Here is a 21,374-nt window from a genome sequence, read left to right on the forward strand (position 1 = left end):
TAAGACAGGATTCACACTAGAACAGACAGATTGAAAGACAGAAAAAAGAAGCAGATGAACTGCTATAGACTTCCATACGGGGGAGAGGGGAGAAATAGCAACAAAGAGAATAGGTGGTGAGGGACCTAAGAAAACGGTGCTGATGTGTGGGAGGTGGAGAATAAGGCATTAGGAAAGACAAGGCTGGAACAATCTCAGGGGAAGCAAGGGGGTGCTCGAGACCTCTGGCCCCTCTTGGCTAGTCCACCCTTTTCAAGTTTAGCTGATCCAGCACAGACAGACCATTTCAACTAAGTAAATTGCAAACTATGTAATGTGTGAAATGCTTTCCCCTTACACTCTCAGAATAGAAACATGAGATTAAGGTATTGTCCAGGTCACTTTACTTTTGAAGGCGATAAGGGACCTTGTTTCTTCCAGATTCTGGTGACTAGCAGCAATCTTTGCTGGGCCCTGGCTTGTGGCTGCTGATGTGAAGTCTCCTAAAGTCCTGAGTGAATGTGTGTTGCTGATATGAGGACAGCCATGTCAAGGACCTCGGTGCCTTAGCGTCATGGGAAATGGGTCTTCTCAGGGGTAAGCTCAGAGAGATGGCAGAGCTTTCCTCTGATCCAAGTAAGATTGTTGGCAATGTATTCTAAAAATGTTCACTGTAGCTTTTTCCCCCAGCCCTGCCCCAACCATGTTCACTGACTGAAACTGTTCCCCTTCAGAGAGCTAAACCTGGCTCCTTGTTCACCTGTATGCAATGATCCTGCCTCTTTGTTCAGCTATATACAATAACTGCCCCCTTCAACTGTATGTAATAAACACACTGAACTTCTGTGCTGTAGCTTCTCCATCAGAGTCCAGCCCACCCAATCCCAGCGTTTCTTCTGTTCATCTGTCTGTCATTTCTTTATTCCTTTACCACCCCTAGTCAGGGTACCAGGACCCAAGCTGATTAAGGATGCAACACATGGCCTTCTCTCCTAAGAAAGACAAAGTTTCTCTGTGTTTCCTATCTGGCAAGGATACACCATTGGATTTATTCCCCCATTTTGAATGTAGGATGATATAATCTCAAGTTCTTTAGACAAGTATTTCTGAAAAAACTCTATGTCAACATAAGGTCACATTCTGGGGTCCTGGGTAAGCATGGGCAGAAACTGAAGGGTAGGAGCATTATTCAGTTCTCTGCAGTAGAGTCTGTACCTTTCTTAATTCAGATCCACTTGTGTCTGAACATTTGACAGTCTCAGCACTAGTCTAGTCTACTACAAGATGTTACATTTTCATTACGCTACAAGGGTGTTTCCATAGTATTAGATGATATCTATAAATCCTTTAGAGAAAACTAAGATTTGTTCAGAAATTTTAAAGCTAGCTATAATTTCCAATAGACTCAAACCTTAGATTTTGGTCTTATCTACATAAATAATCAATTCTATTTTTTTCTTTTTTTTATTAGGTATTTTCCTCATTTACATTTCCAATGCTATCCCAAAAGTCCCCCATACCCTCCTCCCACCCCACTCCCCTACACCCCCACTCCGACTTTTTGGCCCTGGCGTTCCCCCGTACTGGGGCATATAAAGTTTGCAAGTCCAATGGGCCTCTCTTTCCAGTGATGGCCGACTAGGCCATCTTTTGATACATATGCAGCTAGAGTCAAGAGCTCTGGGGTACTGGTTAGTTCATAATGTTGTTCCACCTATAGGGTTGCAGATCCCTTTAGCTCCTTGGGTATTTTCTCTAGCTCCTCCATTGGGGGTCCTGTGATCCATCCAATAGCTGACTGTGAGCATCCACTTCTGTGTTTGCTAGGCCCCGGCATAGTCTCACTAGAGACAGCTATATCTGGGTCCTATCAGCAAAATCTTGCTAGTGTATGCAATAGTGTCAGCATTTGGAGGCTGATTATGGGATGGATCCCTGGATATGGAAGTCTCTAGATGGCCCATCCTTTCATCACAGCTCCAAACTTTGTCTCTGTAACTCCTTCCATGGGTGTTTCGTTCCCAATTCTAAGAAGGGGCAAAGTGTCCACACTTTGGTCTTCGTTCTTCTTGAGTTTCATGTGTTTTGCAAACTGTAACTTAAAATCTTGGGTATTCTAAGTTTCTGGGCTAATATCCACTTATCAGTGAGTACATATCATTTGAGTTCTTTTGTGATTGGGTTACCTCACTCAGGATAATGCCCTCCAGGTCCAACCATTTGCCTAGGATTTTGATAAATCCATTCTTTTTAATAGCTTAGTAGTACTCCATTGTGTAAATGTACCACATTTTTTGTATCCATTCCTCTGTTGAAGGGCATCTGGGTTCTTTCCAGCCTCAGGCTATTATAAATAAGGCTGCTATGAACATAGTGGAGCATGTTTCTTTCTTACTAGTTGGAAGATCTTCTGGATATATGCCCAGGAGAGGTATTGCGGGATCCTCCGGTAGTACCATGTCCAATTTTCTGAGGAACTGCCAGACTGATTTCCAGAGTGGTTGTATAAGCTTGCAATCCCACCAACAGTGGAGAAGTGTTCCTCTTTCTCCACATCCTCGCCAGCATCTGCTGTCACCTGAATTTTTGATCTTAGCCATTCTGTCTATTTTTTTCATTTTTGAGTCAGAGTGTCACACATTTTGTGAGAAAATTAAGAACAATAATAAATGTAAAGGCATTTTTGAACTCTAAAATAATATGTAAATACCAATTATTATAAAATTTTAATGTTAATTATCAACAAAATATACTATTGCTGTTAGGCACAATTTTCTAAAAAAAAACAAAAAAGATTTGTACTCTCTGTGTGTGCATATGTGTGTTGGAATGTGCATGTGTGTATGAGTGTCCAAGGAGTCCAGAGGTATTGAATCACTTGGAGCTAGATTTATGGTCAGTTGTAAGTTGCCAGATATGGGACCTGGGAACAAAGCTTGGGTCCTATGCAAGAATAGTATGCATTCTTTATTTTTCTTCTATTGAAAATAGATTTTTTCCTTATAATATATACTCTACTCCTCCTAGATTCTCCTTATCTCTCCTCTCATCTGGACCCTCCTTCTTTCTGCCCCTCATGAGGAAACAAACAGGCTTCTAATGGATAATAATAATATAATAAAATAAGATAAATCAGAATAAGACAAAACAAACAGAAGCAAAAGAGATCAAGGAAAGGTGTGAGAAACATACAGACAGAGTTCATACTCATAAATCCCATAAAAACTCAGAACTGGAAGCCCTGATATATATATGCAAAAAACCTGTAGGGTAAAAAAGAGAAGGGGGAAGGAGAAGGAGGGAGGGAGGGAGAGAGGGAGGGAGAGAGGGAGGTGGAGAGAGAATATGAATTTAAAAATTAAAATATTAAGAAAGAAAGAAAGGAAGGAAGGAGGGGAGGGGAGGGGAGGGGAGGGGAGGGGAGGGGAGGGGAGGGGAGGGGAGGGGAGGGGAGGGGAGGGAAGGGAAGGGAAGGGAAGGGAAGGGAAGGGAAGGGAAGGGAAGGGAAGGGAAGGGAAGGGAAGGGAAGGGAAGGGAAGGGAAGGGAAGGGAAGGGAAGGGAAGGGAAGGGAAGGGAAGGGAAGGGAAGGGAAGGGAAGGGAAGGGAAGCAGGGAGGGAAGAAGGACGGAAGGGCAAGCCCTGACATATTATAAGACAAAGACCCAACCTCCGAACATTCCATTAAGTTCATTTTCTGATATCCATCTACTGCTAGGCAAGAAACAAGACCTTCTAAACACAGTAAGACTGGTGCACATATGAATTCACAGCGACTGAGGCAGCGTGCACAGGGCCTGCATGGGTCTGCACCAGATGGGGTCTTAGATCTGAAAAGAGAAGTGGTTGCATGCCCCATCCCCAACCCAGAAGCAATCTCCAATTGATAACCATCTGTACATGAAATTTCAGTTTTCTCAAGGGAGTCCCACTGTGGAAACAAACTACTTTGAAGAGTAGTACACAGTCCTAACCACTGAGCCATATCTCCAGCCCCTTGCCACATTTTTAAACGACTTTCATTTTTCAATTATGTGTCTGTATGTGTGTTTGAGCACATGAGTGCAGTACCCATGGAGGCCAGAAGAGAGTGCCTGATGCCCTGGAGGTGAGCTTACAGGCCACATAAGTCACCTAATATGGATAAGGGGAATAGAACTCAGGTCCTCTGCAATAGCAGTACACAGCCTTAACTGCTGAGCCATCTCTCCAGCAACGGCAATATCTTAAATATCAGGCAAAGGTAAGAAAAGGAAACATCCTATAACGGCAAAGGACTCATATTTGACACTAATACATTTAAAATATGGTATCATTTACCATTAAATTATTTGGAAATTACTATATATGCCTGATAAGTACAGATATTAATCTATAATAGCTGGAAGGAAGGCAAAGTTAAACTAAATCTTACAGGACAGACAGGATTTAGCTAGAGAAGAAAAATGTTTGGAGAAAGAGGCCCAGGTAAAGATTAATACTCTATCTTGGGGGACAGAGAGGAGAAGATAAGTCGGCCAGGAGCAAATGACAAATGCTGGAGGGAAGATAAGAAATGCGGCTAGACATAAATTTCAAAGCTTCAGTATGATGGGCTTGGTGCAGATCAGCAGGCACTGGGGCACCTGAATAGCATAATGAAAGCAAGAATTTGTTGGGGAGAGCCTGGCAGCATTTCCAGACTAGATTAGCAAGGCAGAAGCTAAAAGGAAGGACACAAACTAATCCAAAGCAAGCTCATCTTCACAAGTTTCTAAAATCGTGACTGGTTGCAAAATCCATAATTTCTGAAAAGCTGCTTACTTAGAAAATAATTCTAAACCTTTTCTAGTCCCCCTCCCAGCCACCCACCCACAGCATGTCATGTGCTGACTTCACTAGGCCTGCTGCATGCAGTCACTGGACTGCATGGAAGCTTCCATTTCCTATCTCTCATGATTCCAGAGCAGAGTAGGAGCTGGAAGAACATATATGCAAGCTCCAATCCAATTTAAAAGTCCTCTCTAAACCAATATGGGTTGTAGAAGCCACTTTGCCTGTTTATATATTAGACTAAGAAGTGTCCACCTCCCAATCTTCATTCCTGAGGACCAAGGTCAAACACATCAGCTCCTTACAGAACACCGGGGCAAACTCTGGAGAGTTTGAACTCTCCACTACTAGAACAGGAGGAGGAATGCCATGATTCCATAGCTCTTGCCAGAGATGCAAACCGTCCCCAGTGGTAGCTGGTTGCAGGGAGGCAAGACTGAGTCAGTCTGTCAGGCAATGAAATCCTCACTCCATCTGCTCAGAGTAAATTCTCTGCCAAGTTTTGATGCCTGGACACATGAGATCCCACACCCACGCCCATCCCTTTCTCTTCTGAAACAAAATCTGTTTCATATCTTCATCTTTTTCCTCTTCCCAATATTCCAGCTCTAAGAAATTACCTCTCGGTTGCAGGATATAGAAGAGAACAGAGAAGCACATGTTACCCTTGCATCTCCAGGCAGATAAAGGATGCATGGCTTTTCCACCTAGAATATCTCTTTTCCTTTATCTATGCTTATTTCTCCAATCCCTTTTTTTGAGTGAAATATTAAAAATTCAGAAATATATGTAGATAGATAGATATTACATTTTAAAGAATGAAGCTGAATTCCTAATTCACATTATAAACAGAAATTTAGGCAAGATGATTCAAGAACCCAAATGGAAGAGAGAATCTATAAAAGCACTGAAAGACAGTGCAGCTGTTAGGGCTGGGAGTATAGCCCAGCAATAAAGCACTTGCCTAGCTTATGCAAGATCTTGGTTTGAATCCCCGGGGTATAGAAACATACAAGTACAAATCTTCCAAAACCTTTACTTGATAATAGTTCCTTTTTAAATATTTAATTTTTACTGTTAATTATGTGCATGTGTATGTTTGGGGTTTCATGCGTGTCTGAGGAGGACATAAGGTAAGGTGGCACTGGACCTGGGGCTGGAATCTAGGCGGTTGTGACGGGACCTGCCCTTACTCCTCTCCCAAAGCAGTATTCTAACTGCAGAACCATCTCTCCAGCCCCAACAATAGTTTCTTAAAAATACACAAAACAAGCAACAAAACCATTGTTTAAAAAATCTGATAAATTGAACTATAAATTTACATCTAAAACTTGTGCTTCAGGCCTACCAAACGTGCCAGGATAATACAAAGAATAGTAGAAAATATCAGCAAATCAGGTATCTAGTAAAGAATTTGGACTTCGAATATATAAAGAGCTCTCACAAAGCAATAAAAAGTCCCATGTAATTAAGCCCACCCAATTAGTCTGGTTAAATTAGAGACTAGGAACTGCATAGATATTTCTCTATGAAAAGAAAATATACAAACAGCCAGTAAACAAATCAATAGATGTTCAACATCATACATAATTAAGGAAATCCAAGACCAAACCACAAAAAGATGACAATTCATACACATTAGGATGGCTATAGCAGTATTTGTTTTTTTTTAAAAAATGTAACTAGAGTCAATGATTTAATAAATTGATGGTGGGGACCCATGTAAAATGTATAATGATGCATGCACCACATGAAACGGCACAGCCATCACTGGAAAAACAGTCCGGCTGTCTTCAAAATGTTAAACAGAGACCCAGCACCTCTACTCCTTTGCACATACTTAAGAGTACACCCAGAACCGGGGAAGGGGTAAGGGAAAAAGGAGGGGGGAGGAGGGAGAGGGAGAAGAAAGAAGACAAACGAGGGAGGTAGAAGATGAAGAGGGAAGGAGGAAAAGGAAGAGAAGGGGAAGGAGGGAGGAGATGCTTGCTTGTGAACAAAAGCTGCTCAAAGCATTATTTACAACATATGAAATAGAAACTTGAAAACAAATCAAACATTAAATGATGTCTAGGTAAAGAAAATGTGGTAACTATATACAAGGGGAAACTCTGTAAAAAGAAATAAAATTCCAGCTGGATATTGTGTCCAGGACAGCCAAGACAACACAGGGAGAGCCTATCTCATAAACAATAGATAAATAAATAAATGGGAACAAAATGTTGAAATACTAAAATATGGAAGAACTTTGAAAATGTTAAGCTAAAATGAAAGAAGCCAGACACAAAGGGCGACATGTTGTATTATTCCATTTCTGTGCAATGTCTAGAACAAGGAAATCGACAGAACAAGAAAACAGACTTAGTGTTTGCCTAGGACGAGAGTAAAGAGAACGGAGGGGTGACTGCCAGAGGTCTGGGGTTTCTTATGAGGATGAGGAATAGGGTTTGGAATTAGATCGTCCTGACAGTTAGTTACACAACCTAATGAGTGCACTAAAACCAATTAATTATATGTTTAAGCAGTGAATTTTATAAGATGTAAATAATGCCTCAATTTTAAGATGCCCAAGCTTCAGATCACAGTTTCTTGCTTCCTGCTCTGCCTCACATCTGGAGCATAGCTGACTCACCAGCAGTTCTGCCATCATGCTTTGTCCCGCAGTAAGGGGAGTACTGGAGCTGCTTCCCACTCTCTATACACCCCATGAAGGCTGTAACTCTCGGTAATTGCTCATCCTCAAAAACCCCTTCACTGATACCTAAAGTCCCCCTCCTAAGCTTTCTCGACTGAACTATAAAATTCTTGCTCAACAATACAACTGTTCTGCTGTTGTAGTAATGAGGCACAAAAGCACAAGTTGTGGATTCACACCTAAACTCAATTCCTTGTTCATCAGTTTGTAGCTGTCCTAAGGGGAAGTCAGTTAATCTACCACTCACGTGTAAAATGGAAACAATCCCTCTGAAAATGCAAGTGTTCAGTGGGGGGTAACGTGTGCAGTGCCTGGCCTGTCAACAGTAACATCTCAACCACCGCTGATTCACTCCGGGTGATTGGTAAGTGAATAACATGGCCCTTTCTCCCATCTAGCAAGGTACTGTATGCCAGTCTGAAGCTCCTCTTACCCAGGACCCAAAGACACCTGAAAACCACAAAAGATTTTCTAAAGGCTAATGAGTGAAACACCCTTCATATGTGTTTAATTAGAGAGCTGATTTCCAACCTAACATAATTCATAAGCTCATTATATCAGGCTGTGAAGATCAACAGGCAGGGGACATAATATTTGACAGAAAATGGAAAGGCACTGCTCCAATTACCATAAATGGAATACATTACAAACAAGCATATGTTTCTGGGGACAAAATGAAGAGGCCCCTTATGGAGAGGAGCTGGAAAGTGAGCCAGGAGGCCTACTCTAATTTTTTACATAGGAAGCTAAATTATATTAATCTCCCAGCTCTAATGATGAGGTTTAAATGCCAGGGCACTGCTAATTTATCAGTGTGAGACTTGCTTCTCCTCAGCAGAGCCTCCAACTCCTTACCCCTTTGTTTGATACAAGCAGTATATATATATATATATATATCCAATACCCTTACGCTGAGAGGAAATCAATATAGACCTTACATCATCAAGGCTTTCTTTGATCAGCATCATTTCTGAGTGTACGAACACCACCCCTGCCTGAGTTAACATCCAAACACTGCTGTGTGGGGGGAGGTCCTGTGTCTGTTGGCTACTAAGTGAGGCAGATGCCCTCAGAAGCAAATTCTAATCCTTACAGTGAGAAAGCTGCTGCCCCTTTAAAAGTGCCTTTCTTGGGAAGATCATATGCCCCAGTACAGGGGAATGCCAGGGCCAGAAAGCAGGAGTGGGCGGGTTGGGGAGCAGGGCAGGGGGAGGGTATAGGGGAATTTCAGGATAGCATTTGAAATGTAAATGAAGAAATATCTAATAAAAAAATGGGAAAAAGGTACCTTTCAAATGTACCTTCCAAGTTTTACATTTTTTCAGCTAACTCTCTTTAGAGACAAAGGGAATCAGCTGAGCTCATGTTACCCTGAACTCATTCTTTAGGTGATCTAGAGTGCACTTTGCTCATTACAATACTGCGCTTTCTGTCTCACATTGGCATATGCCATTCATCTTTCACTTTTGAACGTGTGCTCTGTGACCTTAAGCTGAACATACTCGGAATGTGGCCATCATCTTTCTTCTTTAAACATGTGCTCTATGACTTTGAACTAATTATGCTTAAAAATGTATAGCTGTTTGTTTGAAGCCAGGTGTCTCGATGTAAGACTGGATGTTCTGGAACTCTCTATGAAGATCAGGATGGCCTTGAACTCACTAAGATACACCAGTGAGTGATGGGATTAAAGGGCATGCACCAGTATGCCTACCTCAGAAACGTATATCTTAAGTGAGCATGCTCAGACACGTGCTCAGCCCTATCTTTGCTTTCTTTCCTATAGAATGAGTATAGATTTCCTGCAAGCAACCCTAGTGCACTCATTTGCTATAAGCAGAACATTCTCCTCTTATTTCCTCACTGTGCTTTTAGACGTGACACTCATCAAGATAGGAAACCAAGTTAGTTTTATCTAGTAGAGCTCAATATTCATACAAAGATATTTAAAATTCTTTATTGACTATACCACTATAATAGTCAAAACCTTTTTTATAGCAGAGCCCAGGGACACTCCCAACCTTATCTCCTAGTGCTTCATGGTCCTGTCCTTCCCATCATAAACAGTAGCCACATCAAGCACAGCATTCCAAAACAGCAATATCTTTGCATGCTTTCCACCTCATTCCTCTCCCTGAAATGTGTTATTCCTTCAGTTTCCCAATCCACTTTGTCAACTTCTCTTCCTTTAGATCCAGCCCAAATGTTTCCTTTTGTCAAGCCCTTTACTAATCCTAATTCCTGGCAAATTAATTAAATTCCTCTCCATTCCCCTATGATGGTCAAAGGACAACATGAGGCTTTGTGTGCATGTAAAAGAAAAATAAAGCCAAATCTTTTGCTTATTTAAGTTTTACTATTCATAATCTCTCACAAAGGTGACAAGACCCCTAGTGGAGGACTTCTACCTTCTAACAATGCAAAGCATCAATGAAAGCGATTAGACTAAAGCTGTATAAGAGGAAACAGATGAGTCTCGTGAAGACATGGACAAACTAACAAGACCAGACACAAAGGAGGTTATGTTGTATGATTCTGCATATATTAAATAAGCAAAATTAATATGTAGAGAAGAAAGAAAAGCTGATGGCCATCTAGTAAAGAAGAAATGATGAGAGAGGGTATTGCAGAGGCTGAACAGGAGCTGGTAATATACACATGCTTCATAAAAGTTACTGAGCTATAAAATCATTACTTGTGTATTTTATGAGTGTCATTTATAATATAATCATTTTAAAGTTCATAGAGAAACCTCTTGGAGAATGAGGATCATAAAGTTTTAACCCATGACTGCATCCTGACACCACAAATCTATCCCTGATTCTCCACTACTCAGATTCTGTTTATTTAAAGCTTCTAATACATCAGGGCTGTCCATGTTCTTTCTCTTCACATTTTCTATACTTTACTAAGCACTGAAGTCATCAAATCAACCTCTGACCAAAGCCATCACTACTTTGCACTAGTCACAGGATAAAACACATATAGTAATCCCTAAAACATCCCAATCTCACCCTAGGATCAATTCATTTGAACAACAGCTCCAATAAAGTGAAATAAATAACTCAAACAAAATATATCCTATACTCTGTCTTCTTTTCACTGACCTATATGAAGAGGAGTCAGGCAGCAATAGCTGTGTGATAATGTGATACAACTTAAGCAAAGTCCACAGCCCTCACAAAGCCAACTCTTGACCTTCTATCCTTCCTCGATATCACCAGACAGAGGTGAGGGAAAAATAATGTCTAGACGCTGTGATTTCATCTCCCAATGATAAAAACTGATTGCAAATCATAAAGAATAACTCAATCTCCTGGGGGAGAGGCAAATCTACTCTTCTATTCTTGTGTTCACTGCACTAAGGGGATACTGACAGTAAGTTTTTATTGATGCTATACTTTAAAGTTTATAGAGCACTTTCATAACATCTTTATTTCAGTTACGTCTTTAGATAATTCTAGACTTATGTCATGCTCATACACATTTACAAAGATTCTAAGATCAGTAACTAGGGGGTATCTTCCAGTCTCATCTTCTTAGGATTCTCTGAAATACATTTTATTTCTGACATGTTCTTTGTGTGGGTGAGTATATATGTTTGGAAGGGTGTGTGAGAGTGTGTGTACATACACAGGCTGAAGGTTGACATCAAATGTCTTCTTCTATCTATACTCACTTTATATTTTAAAGTAAGGTCTCTACATGGAACCTGAAGCTCACAGAATGGCAGGCCAGTGAGTGCTAGGAATCTTCTTGCCTCTACTCCACCTAATGCTGGGTATACAGATGCACACTATTTCATCCAGTTCTTACATGGGTGTTGGGGGGAGCAGACATTGTTGTTTTGTAGCAAGCACTTTACCTACTGAATCATCTTTCCAGCACCTTATAACACTTATGAGCATGTTTTCCACCAATCTCCACTCAATTACTATTAGGTGTCTATTCCACCCCTGAAGGTGTTCTCCTTTTGTGGTTATAGTCTCCAGTATACTGCCTGAAAGTACCATACCTCTCTATTCATACTAATTTCAAAGAGACCTCCAATGTCAGGAAGTCTTGAGATTCAAATTTTTAAATAGTGAAATTTTATGTAATACAAGATGATGTACAAATGATATTAAAAGATAACTATTCACTGCTTTAAAACCAAGCTGCTAAATGTTAAGGAAAGAATAAAACAGTCCTTTACCCCACAGGTCATAGTCTTACCTGAAGCACTGACTTTACCTTAAAGAATGCCTTTGTAGGGTTAGACATGGTGGTGCATGTCTTTAATCCCAGTACTTAGGAGGTGGAAGCAGATTTGAGGCAAGCCTAGTCTGCATAGAAAGTTCTATGCCAGCCAGGACTACATAGTGATACCCTGTCTCAAAACACCTCCCCTACAAATTCCTTTCTTAACTTCATAATCACTGATTATTTTACCACATTAAAAAAATACTCAAAAGGTAGCTTTTACTTAAAATAAATAATCCAAAAGATACTCTGGCTATTACCATCCACTGTTCTTCATTGACAATGAACATATCATTTAAAACTGTGAAGTTCACATGCTTTAAGCAAACATAAACAAATATTAGAATGTTTAAATTTTTCAGTTAAAATTAAATAATAACCTAACTCTAGGCACAGCTATATGAAGTAATTTATATTTAGATAAATATTGACAAAGATTATGGAAAGATGTGAGAGCCATTTCTCTTTGTTCTATTGCTACGCTAAAAACACAGAGAAAAACATTCTATTTAAAACTTCCTCTGAATATGTGGACATAACAGTAAAAACACTTTATTGCATTGCTTGTTTAACTATGTCTTTACTGCTGAACTATAAGCTTCGTGAAGACAAAGCAGTATTGCCTGTGTTCGGCCTTATAGCATCAGTTCCTATGGAATAGTCCCTGGAAGAATGACTGAAATGCATGGGAAACCAAGAAGAGGAGAGGAGATGGACCAGTTAGAACAAACAAAAGGTTCTTTATGTCAGTTTCTAAGGTTTAACCACAAGAAAAACTATATCAACTCACTGAAGAGTCTCTGGGAGTTCTTTCTCCTTCCAGAGCTCCTGGCCAGCTCTTTGTTCTTAAGGTTTAAAGTAAAGCAAGTGTCCAGGACAGCAGGAAGTCCCCAAGGTTTTCACGGAAGACTCCTACAGAAATGGAGCTTCGAAATACTTTCCCCTCTTCCAAAACTTACCTTTGGGTTCCAGAACTTTCCATATAACTATAGCCAGAATTATTTGGAGAAAAGAGGCTGTAGCAAGAAGGACTCTGTAGGGGTAAAAATGAACAAAAAAATATACCAATCGAAAATAGTCTTTTCAATGGAAACTTAAGTCTGACACCACCATGAGCTCTAAATAAGATAAATTTATTGTAAAGAAAAACAAAATGCTTTAAATTCTCGAGCGAAAATTCCCTTTCCTGACATCTTAAAATCAGTCTGAAATATACCAGAAACAGAAGGAGTTCTAAGTTTAAAAAGTATTACAAGAATTAACAAAAACACAAGGAAAAGAGACAGTCCTTAAGTTATTTTTCAAACAACCTACGCAGCACCTGTCACAACCCATACAGGCTCCTTCCAGCTTAAGCAATCTCTTTATCTAAACGTGGTACTTCCATGCAAGAGCATTATCAATTGACTAATGCGGAGCTCAACATCGGGTTGAGCTGCAGAGAAGAGAGGAATTGAAAGGGAAAAGGGTGCAAAGCAGAATCTGAAGTTTCGATGCAACTTGACCTATCTGATTATAGCAACTTCAAGAAAACCAGATTTTATGAACATGGCTTCCTAAAAAGAAAAATATACTCACTTTTTTTTCAAGATTAGATGACAATTAAATAAAACAATACACAAAGTCAACGTATACAGCAAATCATAACGTTTCTCTGACATATATAACCTATTACAGAATCAAAATGGCCTTTCAGGGTCAGCTGAGTGCATTTTTTTCAACAAAAAAATAGTTCATAGTTCATCTAGATACTGCAAGAAATCAGTCACATTCTACTTTGCCAAATCAAATAATAATTTACGCTTTCAAAAAGTTAACTTTCCGTTTAAGAAGTTGGCAAAGAAGAATGATTCGTATTTCCTCATAGCTTTAGTGTTAAAAATCTCCTAATTCAATTTACAGACATTTTTCCTGTTTTTATACATTTTTATAAAAATGCAAAAAATATGAAAAATATTGCCAATAACCATTACAACTCATAGATGAATTCAGCTTAGGAATGACAACAGAAATTTGTCCTATGTTTTCCAAGAAGCTAGCAATTCGCATTTTCAATGTCATCATTTCTTTTTTTTTTTAATTGGTTATTTTGTTTACATTTCAAATGTGTCCCCCTTCCTAGTTTCTCCTCTGCAAGTCCTCTATCCCTTCCCTCCTCCCCCAACCTCTATGAGAGTGCTTCTGCCTCCCACCCACCCACTCCCCCCTCACCACCCTAGCATCCCCCTATGCTGGGGCATTGAGCCTCCACAGGACTAAGGGCCTCTGCTCCCACTGATGCCAGATAAAGCAATCCTCTGCTACATTTGCAGCTGGAGCCATGGGGTCCCTCTATGTGTATTCTTTGATTGGTGGTTTAGACCCTGGGAACTCTGAGGGGTTTGTTGATATTGTTGTTCTTCCTATGGGGTTGCAATCTCCTTCAGTCCTTCCTCTAACTCTTCCCTTGGGGTTCCCTTTGCCTGATAGATGGCTGAGAGCAATCGCATCTGTATCTGTCAGGCTCTGGCAGAGCCTCTCAGGAGACCACTATACCAGGCTCCTGTCAGCGAGTGCTTCTTGGCATTAGCCATAGTGTCTGGGTTTGGTGTCTGTAGATGGGATGGATCCCAAGGTGGGACAGTCTCTGGAGGGTCTCTGCTCCACTCTAATCACCAAAATTTCTCCAAATTTTAGTATTAAAAAAAAATCTTCCAGAGTTGGTTTTTCAACTGCTGATTCCAGTGGTGGTAAGCCTAAGTCTTATGAAACAGTGGAAATCTTACAAGTGAGCTGGAGGTAACCAAAAAGTATCTGAATGAGGGGATGGGCAACAATGTGCAGTCATACTAGGCTAACTTAAAGTTGGGGTGCAAGCAAAAGATGAGTGAAAAGGAGTTTGACCTTGAAACTTAGATTTCCCCCACAGGAAGATATCCTTTTCCTCCTGGCAGTTCTCTCTCAGTGTTGTTAGACCTTGGGTTATACACCACTGGAGGCAGGATGTTTGCCCTAGATGGGGGTTCTGCAATCAAACTTGGAAAGTTCAGGGGCAAAAACAAACCAAACAAACAACAAAACTGTCTTTTGTTCTTTGGGAATCTGCTATAGCTCCGGGTTTCAGGGCTCCTCTCGGAAGCTCAGCATGACATGGCAAATGAGATCCAGGATGATGACCCATGCACTTCCCATTCAGGGGCAGCTCCAAACCAAAGGATGGACTCCACCTATGACACCAAGGAAGCTGTCTCAGCTGCTGTAAATATGGTAGCCTAGGCTGTGTTGAAAAAGAGAGCTTACTGACTACAAGAAGCCTTGGATAGCAATGTGGTTCCCTACAGTTGGATATCTCACAGTTAAGTAGAAAGTCTTCCAGCTTTTTCTGCTTCCTGTGATGTGAGAACCCAAATTTTTAAACACCCTCTAATAACTCTGAGCAGCAAGCTACATTCCTACTATCATGCATTGAGGACACTCTACCTATATAAACATGTGCAAACTTTTCAAAGCTTTGCAGACACACAGTAAAGTCATCCCTATGTATACTATAAATGCACTTAACATTGAAAAAAGTCATCATCAAACTCTGGCATCCAAAGTACCAAAAATTACAATGATGATTAGCAGATAAGGAGGGGCTTTTGCTTGGGTAAATCAGGGTTTGAGGGACTGGTACCAAATTCACCAATGATAATCAAATGCTTTTTGTAGTCCATATTACAAGGCTTACGTGTATGGATTATGTCTAACATTTCCTCTGGAAACATGACATTGAGTGCTAGTGTGAAGTCATTAATATAAGTTTGACTCATTATGAACTGTGTCCATTTACAGGTTTTCTAGAATAGGGATGTTTAGATACCTGAGGCTTAATATATATAAATGAGGCATGTAAGATAGATGATATCCTAGAATAACAAAACTGTTGTCATTTAGTCTCAATAATTAGTAATGTGTCTGTTTAGTCACTGATGTATACGCTGTATTTAGTAAATCTAAAATGTCTACTTCTAATGAACTGAACTCTGCATATTGACTGACATAACCTCTAGTACCTCCTTTGGTGACCAGTTAGCAGCTATGGGAAGTCCTCAGGCAACCTACCATCTTAATACCACAGAAAGTGAAACCTGGAAATACTGTGCAAAACAACAAAGTAGTTTCCATTCTTTACATTTAAAACCTAAATCCAAACTAAAAAAAAAAAAATGCAATTATCCTTATAAAATATCTCCTATAAGGAATTTTTAGTATTAGTAAGTCTAAAGATTAACAGGTTAATCTATAAATTATTCCTATATGATATACTTTAAGAAATCTCACAAAATTGTTTTCTTGGTAATTTCCTTTATCCCTACAAAGCACATATTTCTACTCATTCAAGTGATTACAAGAAAATGATTGACACTTGTATTTTCAGTGTTACTGATAGCCAGTTTTATTGTTCCAGAGGTACATTATTTTTATACATACAGTGTTGATGAATAAGTTAGAATGTATACATGGGTCTGCATAGATATAAAGAATGGATAGGAGTAGATGTATCATTCACATACCTGGATCTGTGTGGTTTTTTTTTTTTTTTGTACTTTTAATGTGAGAGAAAATATCTGGAGAAGAATAAATATTCCTTGCAATTTCTTGTGTTAGAAAATAAGACTCCAGAAATCACTTCTGTCTCAGAAAATATGTTCATCTCAGAAATAGTCTCCAGGTCCTATGACATATGCCCATGGGCAAAAACCTAAGAGGGACAAGTAGGGAGCAGGGTGGGGAGATGGCCCAGTGGTTAAGAGCACTGGCTGCTCTTCCATAGGACTTTGGCTCAATCCCCAGCACCCACAAGGCAGCTCAGAACTGTCACTCTACTTCTAGGGGATCTGATGCCTTCATCTGGAGTCTACAGACATACATGCAGGCAAAATTCAATTGGTTCTATGAAGGCTTGATGCTCTAGTGTAGGGGAATGCCAGGGCAGGGAGGCGGGAGTGGGTGGGTGGGGAGCACCCTCATAGAAGCAGAGGGAGGGAGGATGGGATAGGGAGTTTACAGAGGGGAAACTGGGAAAGGGGATAACATTTGAAACGTAAATAAATAAAATAACCAATAAAAAAAATTCACTATTTTCTACAGCTCAAACTAGAGTCAATAGATCTGGTAAGAGAAAACTATTCTGCTGAATTCTCACTCCTAGAAAAACTGCCTGTAATAATACTTAAGAAAAAATTAAGTGGAAAGTGCTTTTTACATATCTACTCTATATTCCCCGAGTTGCTATAGTCTCCACCCATATAGTATATTGAAATCCACTGTGTGTGCTATAGCATACAAAGGTCTCTGAGACAACATGAAGAAAGCACTTCGGGTATCATAACTGGAAGTTTAAGTTTAAGGAAATGGATGTTTAGAGAACTATAACCTTGCTATGGCCTGAATTAAACTGCTCTGAACTTTGCTGCCATCACCTTCCAAAAGAAGGCAATAAAGCAGGTCAGAATATCAGAATCCAGCTGTTCTACAAGAAACTGCAGTTAACACCAAATGATTCAACCAAATAATTTGGAAAACAAAGAAGCCCATGAAGTGACTTGAAGGACTGAATTTTTGCCTATATAGTATTTCCAACCAGAGTAGCCAATCACCTAGCTCTAAGACATCTGGGACTCAGTCCAGGAAGCCTGTAGAAATGCACACAGAATCAAAATCAAAGATGTATTAGATTTAATCCTGATGCCATAACTTGCTGGCTATGGGGGCATCTTAACCTCCTTAGAGAAAATTAAAGGATTAAACAAATGGATTTGACAGTGTTCAAATATAAGTATAAAGATTCTAAAAATTAGCCAGTTTAAAGGCATCTTTCTTGGATACTGTTTTAAAACACATTTTCTAAACTATATGTAACAAACTATATCTACTAAAAAGTAATTTATTTCAACTGATGCTCCTAAGAACATTCTGAATATATTGTATCTCATCTTTACAAATGAAGGACTGAAGGACATGGAGAAGGAATAAAATATTCACTGGGATTTGTTCCATTTTTCAATGTTTTTTTTTTTTTGGTGTTATATAACTCTGTCTACAATCAATACGACTTCAGTTGAAGACTCCATAAACACTGGTGCGGTGAGCTATTGTCTTAAAAGTGCTAGAAAAATATGTCTGTTATGGTGGAATAATTATTGAAATCTTTCATGTGCCAGTCATGATGCCATGAATTTCCAAAGTTCATTTCAACTGATTTTTCTAAGAACTCTCTGAAATAGATTCTATCTCCTCTTTAGAAAGACAAATAATATAGAAAAGGAATAAAATGTCATCCACTATCAGGGCAGTTGGTACAACTCAGCAGTAGTTACTTAACATATGCAAAGCCTCGGAACCACAAAAAAATAAAGAAATAAAAGAAACAGAAAAAAAATTGCCTCGCCTCAGTCATCTCTATATTACAGACATGAGCGTGCCTACATGAGGAGAAATATGGACCAGTATGACCTGATGAATGGAGCATGATACTGGGAACATGGGCACAGGAGCTGGACTCCTGGTTCTAAGCCTATGAGCTTTAGTTTCTCCATTCACAAAATTAGGTTAATAACAGTAATCTTCTTCATAACATAGTAAATGAGTTAGTACTTCGACATAAAGCAGTTCCTGCCTGACATGTTGTATACAGCTAATACATAGTGTATTATTACTATCCCTTTTTCTCTCTCTACACAAAACCTTTATGACAACTAGCCTAAATCTCTACACATCAGACTCATCATTATTACAGTTTTGCTTTTGTTCTTACTCTTCTTTTAACCGAAATACTTCTCTTCTTCTCACTAGTATAAATCACACTCATCCTTCAAATTTGACCACATCTGTCTCTTCTGTGAAACATTTTCCAGCCTCCAGTTCACAATCATCTTCTTCCTTCTCTGAACAACCCTTTATACTGCCAAGGGATTCGAATTTAAGAAATCACTCAACTTCTAGAAATTAATTTGCAAGGGCCTTGGAAGACAGAAGTCACATTTTTAAATTTTTAAATAGAAACAGAGGCCCCCAAAATTGCCTATGGTAGTGACACAACTGCTGGCAGCACAGAGATGTAAATGTTTGAACACTGTTTCCACAGTACTACAGTGTTTTGTTTTTCTTGAGATTCCACAGACGATCTTAGAACTGAAAGCATTAACATTCAAACACAGACACACACACACACACACACACAAACGCAGTCTACATATATATTTTACCAAGTATTTTACTGGTTTTATTGCTTTCATAGGAGATAACATACTAGAATGAAGAGTTGTTTGTTCCAGGTTATTAAGTTATAGGAGCTAGCTGGGAACAATCCTAAGCTATAAGTGAAGGCATAAACAAACAAACAAAGTTGTTCATTTTCTTTCATTGGAACTCTTTTTCTTTAAGAGTTAAAATGACAGAGAACACAGCACTTAAGACATTGAATTCTCAACAACAGTTTTTCATCAGGAGGAGACAGGGACTAGAAACCATAGTTAATAATATACATCCCGAGAGTCACATCACAATGAGAAAGATCCAAATGAGAAAGGACTCAGTCTACACCGTTGGAACCTAAGAAAGTATAAAAGAAAACCAGTTGGAGCTACATTATCATTTTAATATTGGGGTCCTCCAAAAACTCAAGTCCATAACAGAGAAGAGGATCTCTATTTCCTCCAAAAAAGCCCAAGTATCTTTATACAGGATTAAATCAAGCTGGAGTTATTATAGAAAATGGTTAGGCCCCTTAAACAGAGAAGCAGACAGAGGCTTATATCCTAGAAAATGAACTTCAGTTCTTCAAGAACTGGAATGGGAGAATGGTCTCACACCACTCTTTCTTTCAGAAGAAGGAAAGCCGATACCCCATAATGAGGAAGACACAGTGAGCAAAGTCGTCTCTGGGTCCCAGAGAAGCAGAGAGCATGAAGCTATTCTCTGGGAGATGAAAGCGAGCGTGAGAGTATTTCCTCTCACCAGAGTGCTGACTTAGACTCACAGCAAGTTTATCAACAGCTCACTAAGGAAGGGTCTAAGGTGCAAATATCAAGCAATAACAATGAATGCCTTTATAGCACTTTACAGTTTATAAAACTGTTTATAGCCAGGTCTGTGGCACAGGCCTGTAATTGTAGATATATGGAAAGCAGAAGCAAGACGGCAAATTCAAGGTCTTCATGAACCACAGAATGAGTTCAAGCTCAGTCTAGAACTACTTCGAGAAAACTCTATCTCAAGATGAAAGGAAGAGAGCTAAAGATGAAAATTCATTAGTCAAGCACTGACCTCGCATATCTGACGTCCTAGGTTCAATACACAGTACTACAGAAATAAATAATTCATTAATCATTGATTAGCTATCTTGGTTAATGTGGCTGATGTTTGTTTTTCCATATTTATAGAAAACTGAAGTGATTTTGCTCATCATTGATAACTTTACACGTTTTTAAATCACTGATCAATTCTCAAGTTAATTATTAGAAGCCTTCTTTTTTCTACCTACACTTAAATAAAAGTTGTAGTCATTAGATCAAGGGTAGCAGCAGATACCCTCCAGAAAGGCTGACTGTTCTAGAGTCAATGCCATGAACAGAACATCCTAAGCCTCCTTGACCAGTAAAGCTGGACTCCCATCAAGCTCTGAGTGGATCAAAGAGAAATACATGGTAGCTGAGCTTGAGGACCCCCGCAGCTCAACTGTTGTCAGTACCAACGTGATCAACAGACACAGAGTTCACTGTGCCTGCCTCATGTGTTTGACATACTCCTCATGAACTCCTTCTGCCTGGGTTTCACTGCGCATATGTACTCTGTGAAGTCTACTGATAGGAAGATGGTAAGCAATATTGGGCACAGGCCCACCTCCACTACAAAGTACCTGGACATTAGTTTCTTGATTTTTTTTTAGCATCGTTATGATTATTATCTGAATCATTATTATCTCCACCAGGACCTCTGTAGCAGTCTTTGAAGTCACTTCACAAAAGATACCACATTCTAAATTTTAAGTCTTAACAAGTGCTCCACTGTTCACAGCTGCCACTCCCCTTGGTGGAGGACCAACCCTTTACCTCACACATGCAAATATTACTCTCACATATCTGTCTATAGTGGATTTTTTGAAATGCACATGGTGACAACCATTTTTTTAAACATTACAAGTCATTTCCTTCAAGGGTATCCTAGAACCGTTGGAGGTGGAGAAATAAGACAGGCAAATATGGTATTTGACCCTTAAAAGCATGTTATGTAGGACAGGCAAGCCCCCAAAAATATACTATTACAACATAAGGGCTACAGTTAAAAGTACATTCTAGTCAAGATCTTTGTTAAGTGGGTGTATTATAACTGTTCTTGCTGTGCTGAAGAAAACTGCCAACTATGTGAAATGATGGATATATTAATGTGTTCCTCTAGCTTAACCATTTCACTATATGAATATCACAGAACACCAAATCTGTGAACTAGGCAAGCCTTGCACTTACAATTCTCCTCCCTCAGCTTCACACTAACTAGGATCATAGGACTGTACCACCAGGCCTGGCTACATACATAAAAATCTTTCTAGAAATTGTAAAGTGATAGAACTATTAAAGCATTACTGTTAAATAAAACATTATAACACAGGGAGTTAACTATTTTAAG

At 39.4% G+C, this 21,374-nt stretch overlaps 1 protein-coding gene and 1 pseudogene across 1 annotated transcript in view; one reads left to right on the top strand and one right to left on the bottom strand.

Moving 5' to 3' along the window:
* LOC147003854 (interferon-induced transmembrane protein 2 pseudogene) overlaps positions 1 to 21,338 on the top strand; it is a 41,041-nt pseudogene extending 19,703 nt beyond the window's left edge.
* Positions 1 to 21,374, bottom strand: part of Syn2 (synapsin II) — a 151,606-nt gene that overhangs the window by 109,759 nt on the left and 20,473 nt on the right. The window lies entirely within an intron of this gene.

Source organism: Mus caroli, unplaced genomic scaffold (assembly GCF_978045245.1).
Source record: "Mus caroli unplaced genomic scaffold, Mus_caroli_1 scaffold_7, whole genome shotgun sequence".
In the NCBI taxonomy this organism is placed as follows: Eukaryota; Metazoa; Chordata; class Mammalia; order Rodentia; family Muridae; genus Mus; species Mus caroli.